We start from the raw sequence: 19043 nt of genomic DNA on the forward strand, positions 1-19043 counted from the left end.
GTGATGTTGCTGGCTGCAGTCTGGCATCATCCATATGTGAAGTTATGATGATGGGCAGCTGCTCATAACACTTTGACCACCTGCCTTGCTCTCACAGGCAGCTTTGGATGATGACCCCCATTCCTCCCAAACTGGCCCATGCATTTAAACCATGGGGACTGATGTGGAGGAGCATTCCTATTGTGTTGATTCAGTTCTCTCTTTTGTTTTTCTCCACTCTAACAYTGCTGTTGTTACGAGCTGGGTATTTGGTGGGTAGTGGAAGGAGTGAGTGTGTGATTTTTGGCTCTGTCCACAGTTTGTAGCTTGCACGGTGTCTCTCCATCTAACTTGTGTGACACCTGGATGGATCTGAACATAGGAACTGCAACACTGCAGGCATGGGGAAGAGTAGCTGGAAASCTGCCTGGGGGAAAAGGAGCTGGGGGTGCTGRTCAGCAGTGGCTGAACATGRGCCAGTGTGTGCCCAGGAAGGCCAGTGGCATCCTGGCCTGTATCAGGAATAGTGTGGCCAGCARGACCAGGGCAGGGATTGTCTCTCTGTTGTCAGCACTGGTGAGGCCACACCTCAAATCCTGTGTCCAGTTCTGGGCCCCTCACTTCMAAAAGGACATTGAGGRGCTGGAGCTTGCACAGAGAAGGGCAATGGAGCTGGGGAAGGGTCTGGAACACAAATCTGATCAGGAACTGCTGAGAGAGCTGGGGGTGTTTAGCCTGGGGAAAAGGAGGCCAAGGGGAAACGTTATCACTCTGTACAGTTCCCTGAGAGGAGGCTGTAGCCAGGTGGGGGTTGGTCTCTTCTCCCCGGTAACAAGTGACAGGATAAGAGGAAGTGGCCCCAAGGTGAATCAGGGAGTTTTAGATCAGATATTGGCAAGCAGYTTTTCACAGAAGGGGTGGTCACTGAAGCAAGCTGTCCAGTCAGCATCCCTGGAGGTATTTAAAAGGCATATAGRTATGGCACTTAGGGGAGTGGTTTAGTGGTCTGTTTGGCATAAAGGGTCTTTCCAACATGATTCTGTGACTATATAAGGTGATATCCCACGGTGTTGAAAATTAGCAGGTTAACAATCCACATCTTGGTTGTTCAGAAATAAAATAAAAGTTACTTCTGTATGTATRTTGGGCAGCAAAGATGTCCAGCAACTGTGCAGCAACCACTGTGTTGAAAAACAGTTCTCARTCATKGCYCYGGCAGAGGAGGGGTCTGACACATARATGTGTTTTCCAACACATTTATTACTATGGGCAAGAAGGTAACTGACCAGAGGGTGAGAGTCTGAAATGCAGGGTTTAAGARAAATAATGTGAAATAGTTTAACCTTACTAAAAGCCAAATAAATTAATAATGACCTTTTTCTTAGCCAGAACCCTACAGGACATCACTCTCTCTCCCCCTCTGGTTGAATTTTCTTATGTGATCAAATATTCTTCTCCTTGCTCTAAATCCCTTGCTGCCAATTTAAAATAGTACGAGACTGAGATTTCTCACCCTTCAAGAAAACACTTTGATTTGTTGAAGGAAGCTAGGAACAGTTAAGGAGATAGGAAAGAAAGTAATATACCTTTCTCTGTGCTGACATCTGCAACTGGGGGATGTGTTGAAAAGTAAATATAATCSGCTTTGAGCAATGCTTTCCCATTCTCTTTCATTCTGGTTCAGTGCTCTGGTTCCCAAAGAACTAAACAATGGAAAGTGAGGTGCAGAAAGGCTGCAGGACCTCAGTGAAGAAGCAGGGGATCGTCTCCTCATGCTGGGGTGGTTGGGTTAATGTTGTTGTTCATTGCAGATTTTTCAAGAGGGCAYTGAGATGAGAAGTGGCAGAATCACTGCCTGTCTGTCTGTTTGTCCAGAGCCAGGGAAGCCAGGCCAGGACACTCACCAGGCGAGACCAGCTGCAGCTGCTGCCAGCAACCAAACCAGCTTCTAGTAAAGCTATGGATGGGCACATCTGGCCCTGAGCCTGTGACAAGGGGTCGGAGCAGTCCCCTGGGGGTGGCAGTGAGGCAAAGGTGGCCTCGATCGCTGCCCAGGCTGCCTGGCTCAGCTGTCTCCTTCCCTGGAGTGTCACCCTCCTGCTTCTCTCTAGAGGGTTATGAGATCAGTTTCATCCTGATTGCATGTATTTTGAAATCTTTTAAAGCTCTAGGAGAGGGGAAATAGTTTCTGGGACAGTGCTGCACAGTGAAAATGTGCCTAAATCTATGAAATATGAAATTTCCGTTTTTTTACTTTTTATCATGGCTCTTTTTTTTTTCCCACTTATTTACTCTTACTTTGCTGTTATTTGCTCTTTGCTCACTTTATGCTTCTGAATATTTCCAAAAGCAGCTGGTAACATCAAGAAGGCATTGTGGAGAGTGGTTTGGTCCATTCCTGTAGTTTATATAAATTTTCCTGGAGGAAGCTTAGGCTGGAGAGCTGCAGCATGGTGCAGCCTTGGAATGACTGTCTGGGACAGCTTCTGCTGACAGATCCCTGAAAATGGTGCAGCATGGATAAGGACCTTGTGTGAGTGGTTGTCACACTGATGAGGTGGAGATGACTCTTGGCAGGGGCCTCCCACTCTGTTTTCCAGGTCAGCACCAGTGGTTTTCCCCAGGAGCTCAGGGGCCAYCAGCTGCTGTGGGGTGGCAATACCCTTCTCTTTTTAATCTGCATTCAAAAGGCTGGAGAGGGACAGCTGAGTGCTAAATGGGAAAGGGATAAGATTGCTGCGGATGGAGTGGTGTGGGGATACCCTGTGGTCTCTCCGAGCATCACCATCCACACAGTGTGTGTGCTCTTTATGCAGACACCTTAGAGCACTTGGGGTGTTTCTAGTGGCTTTTTCACTGCATATTTAGCTTTYTGATGGAAACTTTCAATTGTATTTTAAGTGTCTGTTGTACAGATGGGGGCAGGGATGGGTTAATTTTAATACTTTATGAAAAGATGTCGAAAGCAAGGATGTTCCTGAGCATCTTAGTCCATGATGCTTGACATCTGCCAGGTTTGGCGCATATTTACCAAGGACTGGACCAGGATCCAGGAGCTTTTGGGGGCTCTTGAGATCTGYTGGGATAACAGGGATTTTCAGTGCRTGGAGACAGACGACTTTCAAGAACATTTGTATCTGCTAATCACGCTGTAATAACAGTCTGCAGTCGAGAGGCTGCAAACCCCCCATTTCCAACACAGCTGTGCATATTTAATTCGATAGAAGGCATTGCTAGGCTGCTGTTAGAAGTAATTCAGATCGCTAAGGTGGTAATTTTGATCGTGGTGGTTTTTAGGGAAATATAGGTGTAAGCTACACTGAGAAGTTAATAAATGCCTGGTGTGATACAAACACCAGGGAGTGCAGAGCACTGTGGTGGGTGGCTGCCAGTGCCCCTCCCTGCATCCTGGGCTTGTGTCCCTGCCTTGCTGAGCCAGCAGCAAAGGAAAGCAATATCCTGGCCACATGAGCTCAGTGAAGGAAGTTTTTCCTGAYCTATTGCCTGTAGCACCAATTTTGGGCATTGGGGCAGTCATCCCRTTTGATGGGTCAGCAGCAGTGCTGTGTGGGGAGCACCAGAGCTGCTGGAGCTCTGCAGGGTTGGCTCACCCTGCTCTGGGGGGAYACTTTTGGCTGCTCCCAAGGTTTAAACCATGAAACTGTGATCTTTCAGGAAAAGAAGTTGGGAGGAGTGGGGTTTATTTTTCTTCATCTAACCACAGCTGAGGAAAGCACATGCTTTCAGGGCTTCCAATTCCATTTCTCTCTGCAGAATATGCTTTTGCAAAATTGATAATTTCTGTAGGTTGAGAGAGTCTCAAARGAACTTTTCTGTCAAGCATCCTAAAAGTACCATTATTTCTCTCCCCTGTYGTAACAGCAGCTTGAGATTTACTTTTTAGCTCTCTAAAGATATCTCTCCAGTCTCTTTTTTGTGAAAAACTCCATGATGAATAAAGCAAAAYAATCCCATTTTCAGGTGATTTGTGCTGTAGTGTTTGGCTTGCAGAAACCATGTGGAGTGCTGGTRTTTATCAAGTCTTTAAAAGCCTTTTTGTTTATTTTGTTTTGTTTTGCCACGAGATGTTACTTTTTTTGGAARGTATCTAGAATGATGAAGCAGCTGGTGGCTGAGTCTCCTGCTCAGTGTGCAGAGAATGAAGATTGGCTGGGGTAGCTGGAGTTATTCACTGCATGCTGTGGGCCACGTAAACACCCAAACAGGCAATTCCTGTGAACCAGGAGGTGTGTTTAACTCACAAACCACCAGTAACTGTTCTGTGCACATACTCACCATGACACCTCATGGGAGCCAGCAGMTAGAGATCTCCCCAGCTCTTGTCCATCACTCTGTGGGTGCTGATGGGGCACAGCTCACGTAGGTGAGATGATGATGGCTGTATGAATGCCCTTCTGTGCAAAGGTCAGGAATATTTCTGCTCTGAATTGAGCTGATYCCAGCATTGTGATGCATTTCAGGGAAGTGGTGTTTTCATGGYGAGGAAAGCTGCATCTCCTGCCTTGTGCTGCCTTGGAATAAGCATGTCCCCATGGGAGGCTGCTCCAGAGCTGCCTACGCAGGGATGCTCAAGACAAACAAACTCAGGCAAGAGCTTTCATTAGTAATCAACTTACCTGTTGAAAAAAAGTTGATGTTTCTATATGAAACATGTTTGTGACTCCTTCATTTCACTGTTGCCTAACTCCAAGCATTCAAAAGCAACAGCAGATCTCCCAGAACTGTGAAATAGTTTGAAAGATCTGAAATATGTRYGTGTGTGTRTATATATATACACACATATAATACCAACTTGTTTCTGAGCTGTTACATTAAACCCAAATCATATTCTCATAGCCACGAGGGGCAGAAACTTTTCTCATACTTTCTGAAAAGGATCGTGCAGTATGAGTACAACAGCAAGGGACTGGATTTAATAACCCTGAAGATTTCTTTCTGCTTTGTGTTTCCAAAAGTGGAGATCCTTGTAGARGCTTCACCAGCTGGGTCTCTAGAAGTAAAAATTATGAAGGGTCAGTATACAGTCCCAAGAAGCAATGGCACCATATACGTGTATATTTATTTTCTTAATGTTCTAAGCAGAGACTTGAAATCAGGAGAAAGACAGGGCTCTATTGCACTGCAGGTGATTTTGTTGTTCTTTAGAAGTGTTTTATTCATAGGTTTGGATTTAGTTCTGTTGGCAGGTTGTAGGGTCACTTCTGTGTGTTGGACACAGCACTGAAAAAGCAGGATTTCAGATAGCAGTTTTAGTACAAGATAACTGGACTAAACCCATTAAATACAAAAACAGCTTCATCCTAAGCCTACCATGTGAGAACGAAGAATTTTAACCCAATTTAACCCAAAAGAAGGAGGAAGGGCAGCAGAAGGTGGCCTGCTGGGTCCCGAAGTGTTGGAGATATAAATAGCACAAAATCTGCAGCTATTCCATGTGTTTTATTTCTCTTTAACAATTCTGTGAAACTARCATTTTTTTGCCTTACTCTTAGATGGAGCAAAGCGGGAAGCAGCTTCCCTTTTATCTGTGAATAAACATGCAGCTTTTTCTAGCCTTAGCTCTTAAAATATGGTTATGGTTGTGTAACAGCTTCTGGCTTCCTAGCTCCTTCAGTAGCCAGTGTGCTCTTTCAGGAAATCAAGTCATATCTTCCTTTGAAAAGATCCAAAAAAATATCAGCCTAACCTGCTGGGAAGCAGCAAAAGACTCCAAGTGATTTCTTTTGGGTTTGTCAGCTGACCTTCCTCAGGCCAGATAGCAGGAGTTGTAGTTTCAAGCCCAAATACTTCAGCTTGATCTGAAAGTGCAGGTCGTGCTCACAGTCCTGCTGAAGCGATCAATAAGCTTCTGCCTCTTTTCCTGGGGGCCTTGTGGGGTGGTTTGCTGTCTGTATTTCTTTTATTCAGAGCAGTCCCTTGGCTGTTTATTATCTCTTTAGCCATTCTTGYAGACCTGCAGGCACAGTGTTTTTCAGGTGTGTGTACAGCCACTGCCAAAAGGTAATATTTTTCTATCAGTTCTGTGCCTGCAGTTGCTGAAGCTAAACTTTCCTCTCCTGTTTTTTTAGGGGGAAAAAAAAGACAAAAATGAGGAAAACCAACTTTAGCTTTGGAATACAGCAGGTGAGTCCCTTTAAGGAAGAGAGGAGCAATTTTGATGGCATTTTGTAGAAGTTCCCAATAGCCAAAGAGTTTGTTCTGGAACATGTCAGCTACAGCAGATGTTTTRTGGGTATTTCCAGTGCAAACCACAGTGGTGGTATCTTAGGACATCAGTGTGTGCRTGCTCTCCACTGTCTGCTTGGCCTAAGAAATGCAGATTTATTTTTTTTTCCCCAAGAGGCTCTCAAGGTTTATCATGTTACTGTAAAAGGGCTGGAGGACCAAATCTTTCAAATTCTGCTTGTCAGTGGCAGTCAATGGAAAAGGCAATTGCTGGAATTTGTGCTGCTGGCATTCTTGGGCTGGTGAAAAAACTAGATTACCAGTCATAGAGGGAAAATGATGGCTGGTATTTTCTTCTCTTTTATTTTTCGCCCTGACTTACATGGTTTTTCCCACTTTTGTAGGTATCAGAAGTACTGCTTGCCTTCCAAGAGATTCCCAGGATGTAAGAAATCAAGTGCTGTAAGTGAGTAGCTTTTTCTTTCCATTTTCCTTCGATGAGAAATCGAAGCTTGCCCAAACAGAAGGAGAATCTTTCAATTTTTTTCTTTTAAAGACGCTTCAGGAAATGTTTACAGCAAGTAATCCAGTCTTTTGGAACCAGTTGAGTGCCTTTGGCACCTCTTTGCARCCCACAAAATAAAGTTAGCATTGTATTACCACATAGGCTGAATAATTATCTCTCTACAGATATAAACCACATGAATGCATTTAACTGAGAATATGGTCAGCAGAATGGACCATTAGCACCATCTGAAGCTTGTTTGTTGTTTCCAAGCTTTACCAGCTGTGGAAAGACAGACTCTTGCTGAAGAGTGGAGGCATTCCTTAGAAAGTGAGGTTGCACCTTCTGCAAGAGAAAAAGAGCTGTGAGGTTGCTTTTGTGTGTGTGGACATCCCAGCCCTGTCATCAAAACAGGAATCTGTCCAATATTTGGGTCTTTCCTGATGTGATAAAATAGCTTTGAAGGAAGTTTTATATCACAGGAGATACCTGCACACTTGCTTCAAAGTAGCTTAGCCAGGAGCTTTTTTACATATATTGTTTTTTTAAATTAAAAAAAAAAAACAAACTGAAAATGTATATTTAAAGAGCAGCTGCACTTTGACCTTTTCCTATGGATTGCTAAAGGCTGTGGGCTGGGATTTCCCATCAGCTGTGGCCAGTCTGCAGCTCCCCAGGTGGACCAGTCAGGGCTACTCTAAACAAACCTCAGCAAGTCCTGATTGGAGCCCCTGATTGTGTGCCTGGCACACTGTGGGCTCCCGAGGCAGTCTCTGYTCTGGTGTGAGGCTGGATAACAACTAAAATTTGGATGCTGTTGCTCTGGACTTCATTGCTTTCTGTAAGTAAATTTTACTAGCTGAGGGGTTGAAAGAGGGAATTTTTTTTTAGGTTTTTGTAATCAGCTCAACTCCTGTCCTGTTTTTACAGTGTTTTGTGGTGATGGAAATCTGTGGTTACTTGGACATCAGCAGAGTTTTGTTTCTATTTTTGTTTCAGTGGCTTAAACCTGTTTTCTGTTACAATAACAAAAATCTATTTGGGCTAAAGCAGAATAAAACTCCAAATTGAAATGAGCCTAAAAAAGAAAGGGCTAGTTTTGTTAAAGGAGAGAAACCGAGTCCATCCATGTTTGGTAAAGACATGGTAAAAATTCCCTAATAAATACCTCTAACAAACATTCAGAAACTGGTAAGCAAAAAAAAAAAAAAAAAAATATCCTTCTTTGAGCATTTTGTGAAGGATACTGGCAATGAGTGCAGTTAATGGAGAAAAAAGGGATGTGAAATGATGACAGCATTTTGTATTGATCTCCCTCAGTAAGGTCCATGGTTCATATTCTTCCTTTGAATCACAAATGTTTTCTTCTAACTCCTTGGTGTTTAKGCTGTCACACAAGGCCTGCTAATTGAGCTGTGGGGCTTATTTTTTGTGAGTCACAAAGCATTGCACAGGGTGGGCTCTGGCCTCTGCTTTTTTACAGCTGTGTTGGCTTCAGAAGGATGGGAAGAGTAGAGAGCAATTTAAGTGAAGAAAATTCAGCAGAAAGATGCCACGTGTATATATTGTGTCTCTCAAAGTATATCCACATGCTAGAAAAGCTCTTTGCTCATCTCAAAAACAAAACTTGGGTTTTTTTTTTTTTGTTTGGTAGGCAGTGTTGAAATCTGGGAAGTGTTTTCTCAGGTCCTAATGAATCTACATCCTAATGCACCCCTGTGGTAGTTGGTTCCACAAAGGGGTTGAGCACAGGGACCTGCCCTTGCTCTTCAGAGGATTTGCTGGTCCCAGGTGGATGTTGTCTGTCCTTAAGTCAGAGTTAAAGAGCAGTGCTGATKCAGGTGTGTAATCCCCAGGTGCCTCTGCTGCATCATAGCTGTGTGAGAGGATGAGAGACAAATCCAGGGGAGCCTCCTTGGAAGCTCCCCAGGCCACTGGTGCATGGTCTCAGATGGCTCTGAAATTACTGCAGCAAGATGTAGTCACAGCTCAGCGAGGAAATGAGACTGCAAGCTCCCATTTTCCCTTCTTGACACACTCTGGCTGTGTGACAGGAGCTGGGGAGCATGAGATGGCTGCAGTGGGTCAGTGCTGACTGAGAAACTGTCTCCTGCTCAGCAGCTCCAGAAAACCCAGAGCTAGAAGGCTCTCTCTGCCTTCTTGCAGTGTTGTCCTGCAAAATGTTTCAGGATCAGTAGTTCCATGAGAAAATTGGTGGAGAGAAGGAAAAGAGGCTTCCTTGTAGTTTGCCTTTTTCAGTTTGCCTGCCAGCACCTGCAGGTGACACTTGGCAGTGGCTGTTCCCAGAGGTGCTCGTTCCCTGCAAGGGGTGGCAGTGTGGGTTACAGCAGTGGTTTGGGGTGGCTCTGACTGACACCCTTGCAGAGGGGCCTAGACCAAGAGCTGACACTCTGTGTTATGAGCAGTCAGGGAATGTCATGGTTTGGGAAGCTCCTGCTACTTCCAGTGGCCTTGGGGACGTTTATGAGCAAGCTGAGAGTGGTGTTTGTTTCACCTGTTRGGCTTTAATTCACCATCCCTTKGTAAGGCAGCATCTCTGTCCTGCTWTTWAMMRSMAWWMCCMCTTCATGATGGGCAGCATTCCCTGATGGAGCTTTGTTCTCTGAGCAGTGCCATGTCTTGGTGGGGAGCCCAGTCCTGGGAGGATGCAGGGGAGGGGTTCYTTCAGGTCTGTGTCTCAAGGAGAAGCATCCTCAGCTGCAGTGTGGCTGTGTGGTGCTCTCCCAGCCCAGGACACTGTGTCAGGACAGGCTGGGGAGGTGGCTGCAATCACAGGATGCCCGGGCCAGGCTGCAGGGTTGAACTGCAGAGGCACAGCGGGGGCAGGAAGGACAGAAAAGCCATCCTTTGGGCAAAAGCAGCTTGGAAAAATTACYCTTGTGTCAAGGCTTCTGGATGTATAAGTTTTAAAATACCCTTGTTGCAGTAAAATGTTGTCTTATCAGATGRGATTTAGATGGATTTGGGGTTATTTTTGTTACTTGGAGTTTGAGCAGTGAATTTGCAAACATTTTTTGCAGGGAAAGTGACAACAGAGTGTCTTAGGAGTGCCAGCACTATGTACAGAAATGAATTTGCCAAATGCAACAGTGGTGCTGCCTCYTTGCTCTTGCATGGGGCAAGAGACTGGGCTCCAGCTGTGGCAGCCCTGAAGGACTGAAACTATTAATTGTACTTGTCACCAGCAAAGCCACCTCTCCAAACAGTGCACTCCTCAYAAAATCRATGCTCATTCTCCCAGGGCATSRTCAGGCAGGGGTCTGGAATTTTTGSACAGACTGTGTTTTATTTTTAAAAACAGGGGGAAGTACTATTATGACTGAAGGATAAAGATGTAGAGAAGTTGGTTGGAGAGCAGGAGAAATTTACTCAGGAGAGATGAGGCTTAGCCAAAAGCCTCCATTACAGATCCAAGATGAGAAAGGGTGAGGAGATTTCCTTCATGGAGCACCAAATCCACAGTTCATATCACAGCCCAGGGCAGAAAGAGTTTTCCTAAGAGTTGAGTGCTGGCTGGGCATTGGTAAGGATGGGGTTGCTGTTCCTTGGCTCTCCTGCAGCCCAGTGTGCTGGTCTTTTGGGATCTTGCTCCATTCTTCCTATTTTTGATGGTGTCTCTTCTTCCTTTTCTTTTCCATTAAGTATGATGTCACAAATGACATCAGTCCAATAACTGCTTGTGGTTGTCATAGCCACAGTCTGTGACACCCAAACAAAGCAGCAGGAAACCAAAGCTGGCATACAAATGCTGTAATATTCATCACATTCCTTTCRGTTAATAACTGCGTGGTTAGGTATTTGTTTTCCATTGGGAAAAAAAAGAGGAAGGGGGCTTAAAAGAAGCAAAAAATTGAGTCATTGAGAGGCRGAGAGGTGGTTTCCAGCTCCATCTGACCAGTGTAGCTGCACTTCTCCCTCCCAGTACTCTTCCCCTAAGGTAATATTGCTCTGGCCTCRGCTACTCAGCTCCCTTCTGCAGCTGTTCCATCACTGCAGACCACATGGTGATGCTCCTCATGGACAAGGCASTGGGAGACATTCCACAGCCTCTGACACAAACTGTGTCCCCAGGGCAAAGCCTCCCAAAGGCTGGCAGTGAGGGCCAGCAGCAGCCACATGTCAGCCAGCTTTGACTGCTGGTTGCCATTCTTGCGGTGCACGGACAGAGTATTGAAGGGTTTTTTCACTTTTTTGGGGGATTAGATGTGATGAGGGAGTGGTTGTTTGCAATTCTTTGTTTTGTTTTTTGAGTCTGTARAATAAGCTTTTCTGGGTGAGCAGCAGAGCTTGTTTGCCCCAGCAAGATTTAATCACTCCTTCAGAGTTTTGCATAGTTGGACTAATAGTAGGAAGGTGCTTGYTGCAAGAAATAATTCCAATAATGTCAAAAAAAAAAAATTACATAAATTACAGGAATAGATCTGGTATGAATGCTGCATTTGCAAGACAAGCACCAGAGGCAGGTGGTCAGGGTTTGTTGGGAAGGAGCCCCCCAAGCCCCTCACTGTGCAGGTGTTTGGGGAGCTGCTGTCTGTGCATCCCTTCCCAGAACTGCCCCTTGCCCGGAGCCATCCCCCTTTGTGCCCCCACAGGGACATCCTGACCCTGAGCGCTGCAGCGCGGCTTCCCCAAAATATTTAGCCAGGTGATTCCTGGGCTGAACCCAGAAAACTCTGCAGGCCTGCCCGTGCTGGGAGCAGGCACACAGAGAGCAGAGTCCAGCTCTGGATTCAGGCATTCTGTGCCGTGGCTCCTGCTGGTGCTTGCAGGGAGGTGCTCATTATATAATAGCTGGTGGTTGATTAATATGCTGTGAGTCAGAAGCGCCAGGGTATTTTAGCTTTCTCTAGTTGCTATGGAAACGTTATTTTAACAAATAGCTTTTTAATATTTAATTAAAACTCAGCTTTTGGCAAGCTGGAGTAAGAACTATTACAATTACTACTACAAAGGGTTAGCAGTGAAGTGTATTCCAGAGCCACAGTTTTTTTTTTTGTTGAGCCCATGTCATGTGTCCCCCACTCTGATCTGTCAGCTAAAAAAAAATTAGGGGAGAAAAAAACCCAAGTAAAAATCACTAATTTATTGGTTGTGAGAAATGTATTCTTGTTCCTAAGACACAAAGCAAATGTAATGCAAATCTGCAGTTACTCTGCACAATTGAAGGTTGTCACTTCTTTCAGTGTACAGTGCCAAGGCAGCTCTGTAAGGACGAAGCAGTGTGATACTGTTTATTAATCACTGCTGTGTCACTGGTGTTCCTTCTACCTTTGCCTCCTGCATGAGATCATTGCTGTTTTGTTTGCTTTGTGTTCCCTCTGTGTCAGGTTGGATGCTTTTCCCTCACCAGCTTGTGGAGGAGGCTGGTGCTGTGTCCGGATCAGGCTCTGGACAGATTCCTAGTCTTTTTTTAGGTGAGCTCCTCTGCTCCCTGATACCAAATGATTCTGCAACAGAGACAAATGAACAGAGAACTCKGTCTCCAGAGAAAAATAAATATTTAACAGCTCTTTGTAAATAACCTTTATTTATAGAACAGTTGCAGGTTCTATCGTGCTTGGTAAATGGGGATGCTTTTTATGCAAGAATTCTGCCTTGAGGGACTCAGTGGATGCTTAATGTCGTCTGTGATATAATAATGAAATAAATATGTTGCTCTCATGGGATTCCCTTCCAGCCCCTATTTCCTGTGATTAACTTCAATATTGCACACTTTTTCTCTATTCACATCACATTCCTTAATATTGTACTGAAACCTTATTCAGGAGGTAACACCTTTATTTCCTGAGGGAAGGGGAAGGGTGTTGAGAGTTTTGACTTATGCAGATGGGTCTGAGGCTGTGTGTACCCCCATCACATATCAGTGTGTTGGCTGGCCAGGACCTGGGGATTCATGAGTTCAGCCTGTCACTCTGAGAGTCTGGGGTGGTGTTGTTGTCCCATTTTATAAATGAGTGGAAGTAAACCTGGAGAGACAGATTAGAATGTGTTTCATCCAGCTGCCTCTAAGTTAAGCAGTTATTCTGTAGTAGCTGTCTGACCACTTCCAGTATCATTTGACAGACTGCTCCATTTCCAGAGATGTTTTACCTGCTTTAAGACAGATGTTTGAGGCAGGTCACAGGCATAGCCCTCAGAATTGTCTGTTTCTCCCCGTTTAACTCTGAGCCATAAACCAGATGGAGAAAAAGTAGACAAGAGGAATGCCACCCTGACCAAAGATGTTCTGTACAATTTCTGTAGGTGGTGCATAATGCCAAAGAGTTTCAGGCTGCAGGACATCGCTGCTCGTTGCACTGCTCTGGTCACACAGTGTCAGGTGCCCTTTCCAAAGCAGCACAGCAAATCTCTGCTACACCTTACTCACTGCTGGGCATCCAGGATTTAACAACTCAGAAGGAGGTGCAAAGCCAGTCCCCAGGCATGTACACTAAGGTGCTAAAGATTTGTCTAAACCCTTCTAGCAAGCCAGGAAGAGAGTTAAGGCTCTCCTTCCTATTTACACTGAAGGTGTGTTGTCATGACCAAAATTAGAGTGATAATATTATTGCTGCAGTAACACAGCAAACAGTATGGGTATGTTAGGCAGTTCTTTACCTTCCAACTTGCATCCCATACTTCTTGCTAATTTATTTGCTATCTTATTAAACCCCTCTGCTAGCTGATGGCAACCTCAGTGAGTCCCAAGGCAATCCCAGGATGTGGCGGGAGCTGTGATGGAAAAGCAGGGTCTCAGGGTGGGTAGTGACAGCCACAGAGCAGCACCATTTATCTGCTGCTTCCTGAGAGGTCTGGGATGGAATCCTTTTTATTTTCTACCATCAAGGACCCGAAACATTGCAAAAACCAAATGTTACTGGTTTCATAGCAAACATGGGGCACCATGAGGCTTGCAAGGCAGCAGCCAGGACAGGCTTTGCAGAGGGATGGTGGGAGGTCCTGCCRTGCTGGAGGGGACAGGCAGGGGCTGTTGTGGGGGAAGCTGACAAGCAGATGGATGAAGCTGGCATTACCAGTGGAGTGGAGGAGGTGATTGCTGCTACACTAGCAGATGTGATCAGGCTACCTCAGAGGGACAAGGGGGGCTGAGAGGTTTGAACCAAATGCCCTGACCGAAGGAATTCATGCAACTGTTCCTTGGGAGGTTTTGGGAAGGTTTTGACAGTGACTGGCAAGGGTGGAGGTCTGAGCAGTGATGCTTTTGAATATCAAAATGCAGTGGGTTAAGTAGCTGAAATGGGAATTGTTGTGGGAAGGTACATAAAGAAAACATTTCTACCTGAAATTTTCATTATATGGCCAAATTTTGCAAAGGATACAGGGAAAMGTGTTGCAGAATAGCAATTCTGCTTGTGCTACATGCCAAGAGAAATGCCTCCAGGTTATGGGTGAGAGAGATGTGGCTGATAGCCAAGATACTGGCAGTATGGCAGATGGGGRAGCAGGGAAGGTCAGGAGCTGTGCTGTCCCTCTTCCTGAGCAGAGGTGGTGCAGAGGTGAGCAGTGAGCTGCTGGGGAGGGATGGTTCTGCCAGGAGTCTGTGTGGTGGAGCAGACTCGGTACCGAGGGATTTGGGGGAGTCCCTGATGCATAATGCTCCTCAGTGCTGTGATGGGGGACAGGTCTGGGTAGTCAGATCTGCCTTGGAAAGCTGTTCCCAAGGAGGGAAATTGAGTTCGTTGGGAGGGGGAAAAACTAGAAGATGGGAGCCAGTATTTTTGTTTGGGTTGATGTGCACTGGAGTTATACTGGAAAAGCAGAAATGKGATTTACAAGGGGAAATAAATGCTCTACAGCAAACACAGACTGCTGTGAAAGAGTTTGCCTSTCAGGTCCCCAGCTCAGCATCAACTACTCGGTCTCCCTGTATGGGTGAAATGTGTTATACAGATTTTCAATTTACAGTAATTTGGGACTCACATTAGTCTGGAGAGGTACAACACTCACTCAGGCAGCTCTGACTTTCTCCCCCTGAGGATAAAKGTGGATGCAAGCTGGCAGAAAGCCCTGTGTGGGAGCTAAGGGGACATCTTGACCAAGTGAGTGCTCAGAGACAGTGCAGCAACAAGGACTCCCACAAAATTAAGCCCAAGCGGTTGTTTTGTTTTGTTGTGGCTTTTTGGGGGGGAGAGGGGTATTGGTTTGGTTTGGATTTTCTTTGTTGTGGAGGTTTTTTTGGTGATTTTGTCTTTTGTTGGTTGGTTGGTTGTTTTGGGGGTGGGTTGGTTGGTTKGTTTGTTTTTTAATGGTGGTTTGGGATCCATGCACACATGAAATTGCAAGTTTGTGATCTGTCCCAAATTCCCATGTAACCAAGCATGGGGTCTTCTMCCCTCACTTAAACCCTCATTTCCTCTACTTAAAGCTAAACTAGGCTTTGCTAGCTTTCCTCTTCACTGCTCCCAGTGGATTTAAAAGGTACACTGCTCCTTCCATGGCTGCCTGAAAAGCAAGAGAATTGAGGGATAGAATAGAGTTTGGTGAATTGGAAAGAGACAGATTGGTAGTGACAAAAATTGCAGTGAACTGTCCTGGAGTTTCCCATCTTCACCTGTTCCAGACCTTTCCTTTTTTTTCCTTTTTTGTTTGCTGCCATTGGTAGTTTCTGGTAGTGTTGTTTTCYCAGTGACTGCTCACTCATGGAAATGTCTGTTGGAAATCAGGAGGCTGATGTCTTTCTTGAGGGCAGGAGCACTTGTACCTGTGAGTCTGCTTGTGTATTGGAGAATGTGCTCCTGTCTCCTAATGCAGCAAATGCAGGGGGGGGATCGCATGCTTTGCATCACCAACAGTTTCACGCAGAAGAGCTGTGATATTTGCATGGGTAATTTGTGCTTAGTCCCAATTTTGCTATCAGTGGTGTTAGGGTAGAGCATCCCATAGGCAGTGAGCGCAGTAGTGGTCTGTGAGTTGACTCAGTTTTCATTGTCAACATTAGTTATGACTCAGGTRTAAACAATCTGGCATGTTTCCTGTCTGCAGTTCTCCAAGTACACTCTTCTGCTTGTGTGCCTCAAACCAGACTATCACTGTGTTACTGTTATTTGCCACGCTCTGGAATCCAGCCAGGCTTGCAACACATGAATCAAACCCCACAGGGCCCCCACAGGGGCAGCTGCATTTCAGATACTGCTGTGAGTGTGTGTAGGGAAGGGYGAGGAGGGGGTGCAATGCTTGGGAACAGCACCTACTACAGGGGGAGACTCATGCTCCAGTAGGACAGGGAGTGGCCTTGCTCTTATTGTTATTAATATTGGATTAAAATGTGTTTTATGTTACTTACATATATAATTGTATCTATTGAGTAACTATTATATACTATACGTATGCAAAGAGGAATTGTGTGGATTTTTTAGCTCTTCCATAAAGCAGTCAGTGGATTCCCATCTTGATGTAACCTTGCTCTYCTGTTCAGGAAATTTTCCYGTCTCTCCATCCAGGATTYGCTCTKGCGGTTGCACCCACACCACCTGAGCTGGGACCAAAGMMCTTTCACCATGGGTGGTTCCWTTGGGCCAAGKGGTGCYCCACTTGCCTCCCTACACTCACACAGTCAGAGCAGTCTTCCTTACCAGCTCAACCCAGGCTTTCCCATARCAGAGTCTCAGAYRTSTGATTATTTTAAGAATTATCATTGTGCAATAACAGAGTAAYAGCTTCAGTTGGTGCCTCCAGAGGTAGGACCCCAAACAAAGGAATCCATGGGCTTTTACATCCTCACAGTCTAYGTGCATGAAAGTCTGGGCTCTTCTGCTGAGGTTTTGGCTCCTGCTGTGTCTCTGAGTGTCTGGTCACTTGGCTGCACACAGGTCCTCTGTGCCCTTTGTTGTGCAAAGGGTCRGTGCCAGCTYTTGCCTYGGGCTCCCTCCACCCAGAGCTCAAATCTGCAGCTGCTCACCAAACTGCCTGCACTGAATGAATTCCTCARCATCTCCAGTGGTGTTACCTTTAGTGAAAGAGCCCTCTGAGTGGCCATGGACTGGCCATCTCTCCGATACTGGAGGAGTGCAGGGAAAGAGCAGCTTTCTTCTTTGGTCTTGCTACTGCTGRAGTCGGTAGCAAAATTTCAGAGGATTTCTATGAGCCAGGATCAGCCCTCTAAAAATACTTCCAAAGGCACTAGGGGAAAGCACTTGTGAGTAGGTGAGAAGCAGCCCTTGTGTGCCTGTGAGGTGGCAGGGAGCACAATCCTTATCAATAAGTGTTGCTTTTCTGTGAATACTTTTGGTGCCTGTTATCAAAAGGAAATAAATTTCTACAGCAGCAGTGTAATGTGTAGGGCAGTCAGTGGCAGCAAAAAGTTTTGATCTGTTTCTGTGGAAATTCTGCCACTTTGTGTAAGAGGAGATTGAAAAGCACCTTCCTTTGCTGTCTGTGAAAATCTGAAGGGTGCATTTTGTGCATGTCATGAGGATCTCTGAGCATGTGTTTCCAGCTGAGTCTGGATGAGTAATTGTGTCATTTGGACAAACTCCTGATGTGTACATTAGCCTCGTGCTAACCCTGACCACCGGGGGTGGCAGTGAAATCAAAGATCCACCCTGTGTTTAAAAGCAGTGTAARGCTCCCAGAGCCTGCTGTAACTTACATCACCTTCGGGGATTCCTAAGAATGGTTTTGAGCATAGGAAGGAGTCCGGGTCGGCTGGGGGTCATGTTTGCATCCCATGGCGTGTGATATGTGCCCATGGTGGCGCCAGGCATGAGGGGATGGTGCTGCTCATCTCCTTTCCCAGCAGAGAACAGCTTCCATGTGCCCTTCAAGCCTGAAGCTAACCAGGAAAAAAAACCCTGTGCTCAGCCCCTGAGATGGCCCCAGCACTGCTCTGCAGTTGTGATATATCTGCTACACACAAAGCTGTGCACTCAGGGACAGGATAAATGGAGAGGAGGGAGATGGTGACCTCCAAACAGCTGCTGTGGTGGCMGAGGGGAGGGAAACAGTGATTTACTGCTCTTGGTAAAGGGACTCCAGAGAGGATTTAAATAGCAAAACAAGTAGAAGGTGTTTTGAGGGTTTCATAAGCTARTTGCAAAAGTAATAAACAYRMAAAAAAWTCATTTATAAGTGTGGARACTCTCAAGGCTGCRTCTCTCAGCAGCATCTCAGGGTTARGAGAGCCATGTGATCATTCCAGTATCTTGGTTTGCTTCAGGCTCRTGGAGGCTTGGTTTCACAGCTGTCTAGCACCTCCCTCTTCTTGCCCATTCATGTTTTCCTCACCCAGAGGTGCTTGATSTGCAAGAGGAGGCTTACTGTGCCAGTGACTAGGGCTTTCCACTTAGCAAATATGAAAAAMCCCCAACATATAGCTGGTGAATTACCCCTGCAAATCACAGTCCCTGTATCTGACAGCTGGCTTCTGCAGCACACCAGTTGTGTGCCAGCAAACACAGCTGTGCCCATCAGGGCTCTGAGGCTGCTCATTGATAGATACCTGGTAATTGTGGCTTCCCCCCTCAATYTGTGCTCTAGGGTATGTCAGGGGATGAGCAATTGTGTCATTTGGACGTCATTCTGGAGGTGTTGAGTCCTCTTCCCTGGCTGCTTAAATGCATCAGTAACTTTAGAGGTGATAACATCAACATAATGAGCTCTGAGCGATGTGCAGCAYTGATAGCACAAGTCTGCAATTTTCTAGAAGAAAAGGGTGTTTACAAGACCCTTTCTCAACATCCTGAGCACTGAGGTGATGTCATACAAAGTGTCTGCTGACTGAATGTCTCCTTTAACATGTGCTTTTGTATTGCTTTCAAATGCCAGAATTTTGCAAGAAATGAGATTTCAAATGCGTCAGCTCTTGCCCCCTGCAGTGCATGTTTGTGGCCTCATCTGGTCCAGTGTCACTCAGGTGGAGGCTCCTGGGCTGTGTGTTGAGTGTGCTCACATTTTGTGTCATTGTCACAGCTGTGCAGCACCAGCTCTCTTTTGGGGAGAAACCCCCCTGGTCTGTGCAGCCTCCTTGGTTGCTGTGGGTCTGTTTGCTCTTCAGGGGACTCCAGCAGGGCAAAGCTTGCTGGCCCTGTCTGACAGTGCTCTGTGCCTGTGCTSTTCCTCACTCAGCCCTGAGAGCTCTGAAAGGCTGGACAACGGTGTGTGACCTCACAGGAAACAGAGATGTTCAAAGGATTCACATCATTAGYTGCACTTCCCTTTTTAGATACTCCCAAATCTGCTTGAGCCAAGGAGCCAGCCACCCCATTTGCTGTCCAGGGCATTCCTCACTGCATGTTCTGGGGCTTTTTCTGGCACTTCCAGCTGGTGGGAGGCTCAGCTGGGATGGCAGCAATACCCAGATAACACTGGACATTTGAGTCCTGAACACATAGGAAAATTAGGTTGGAATTAATTC

The 19043-nt window shown here is 45.8% G+C and overlaps 1 protein-coding gene across 5 annotated transcripts in view; it reads left to right on the plus strand.

Annotated features, from left to right (window-relative positions):
* ZHX2 (zinc fingers and homeoboxes 2) overlaps positions 1-19043 on the plus strand; it is a 74320-nt gene that overhangs the window by 26398 nt on the left and 28879 nt on the right. For 2 of the 5 annotated variants that reach the window (XM_057368110.1, XM_057368121.1), the window contains exons 2-3: positions 6069-6123; positions 6570-6631. The gene's annotated coding sequence lies outside the window, so the exon portion shown is untranslated. Of the gene's footprint in view, positions 1-6068; positions 6124-6569; positions 6632-19043 lie in introns of those variants that run through there. The other 3 variants (XM_057368145.1, XM_057368130.1, XM_057368137.1) reach the window with 3 other exon arrangements.

This window comes from Malurus melanocephalus, unplaced genomic scaffold (assembly GCF_030028575.1).
Source record: "Malurus melanocephalus ecotype Western Australia unplaced genomic scaffold, MMel_1.1 scaffold_3, whole genome shotgun sequence".
NCBI lineage: Eukaryota > Metazoa > Chordata > Aves > Passeriformes > Maluridae > Malurus > Malurus melanocephalus.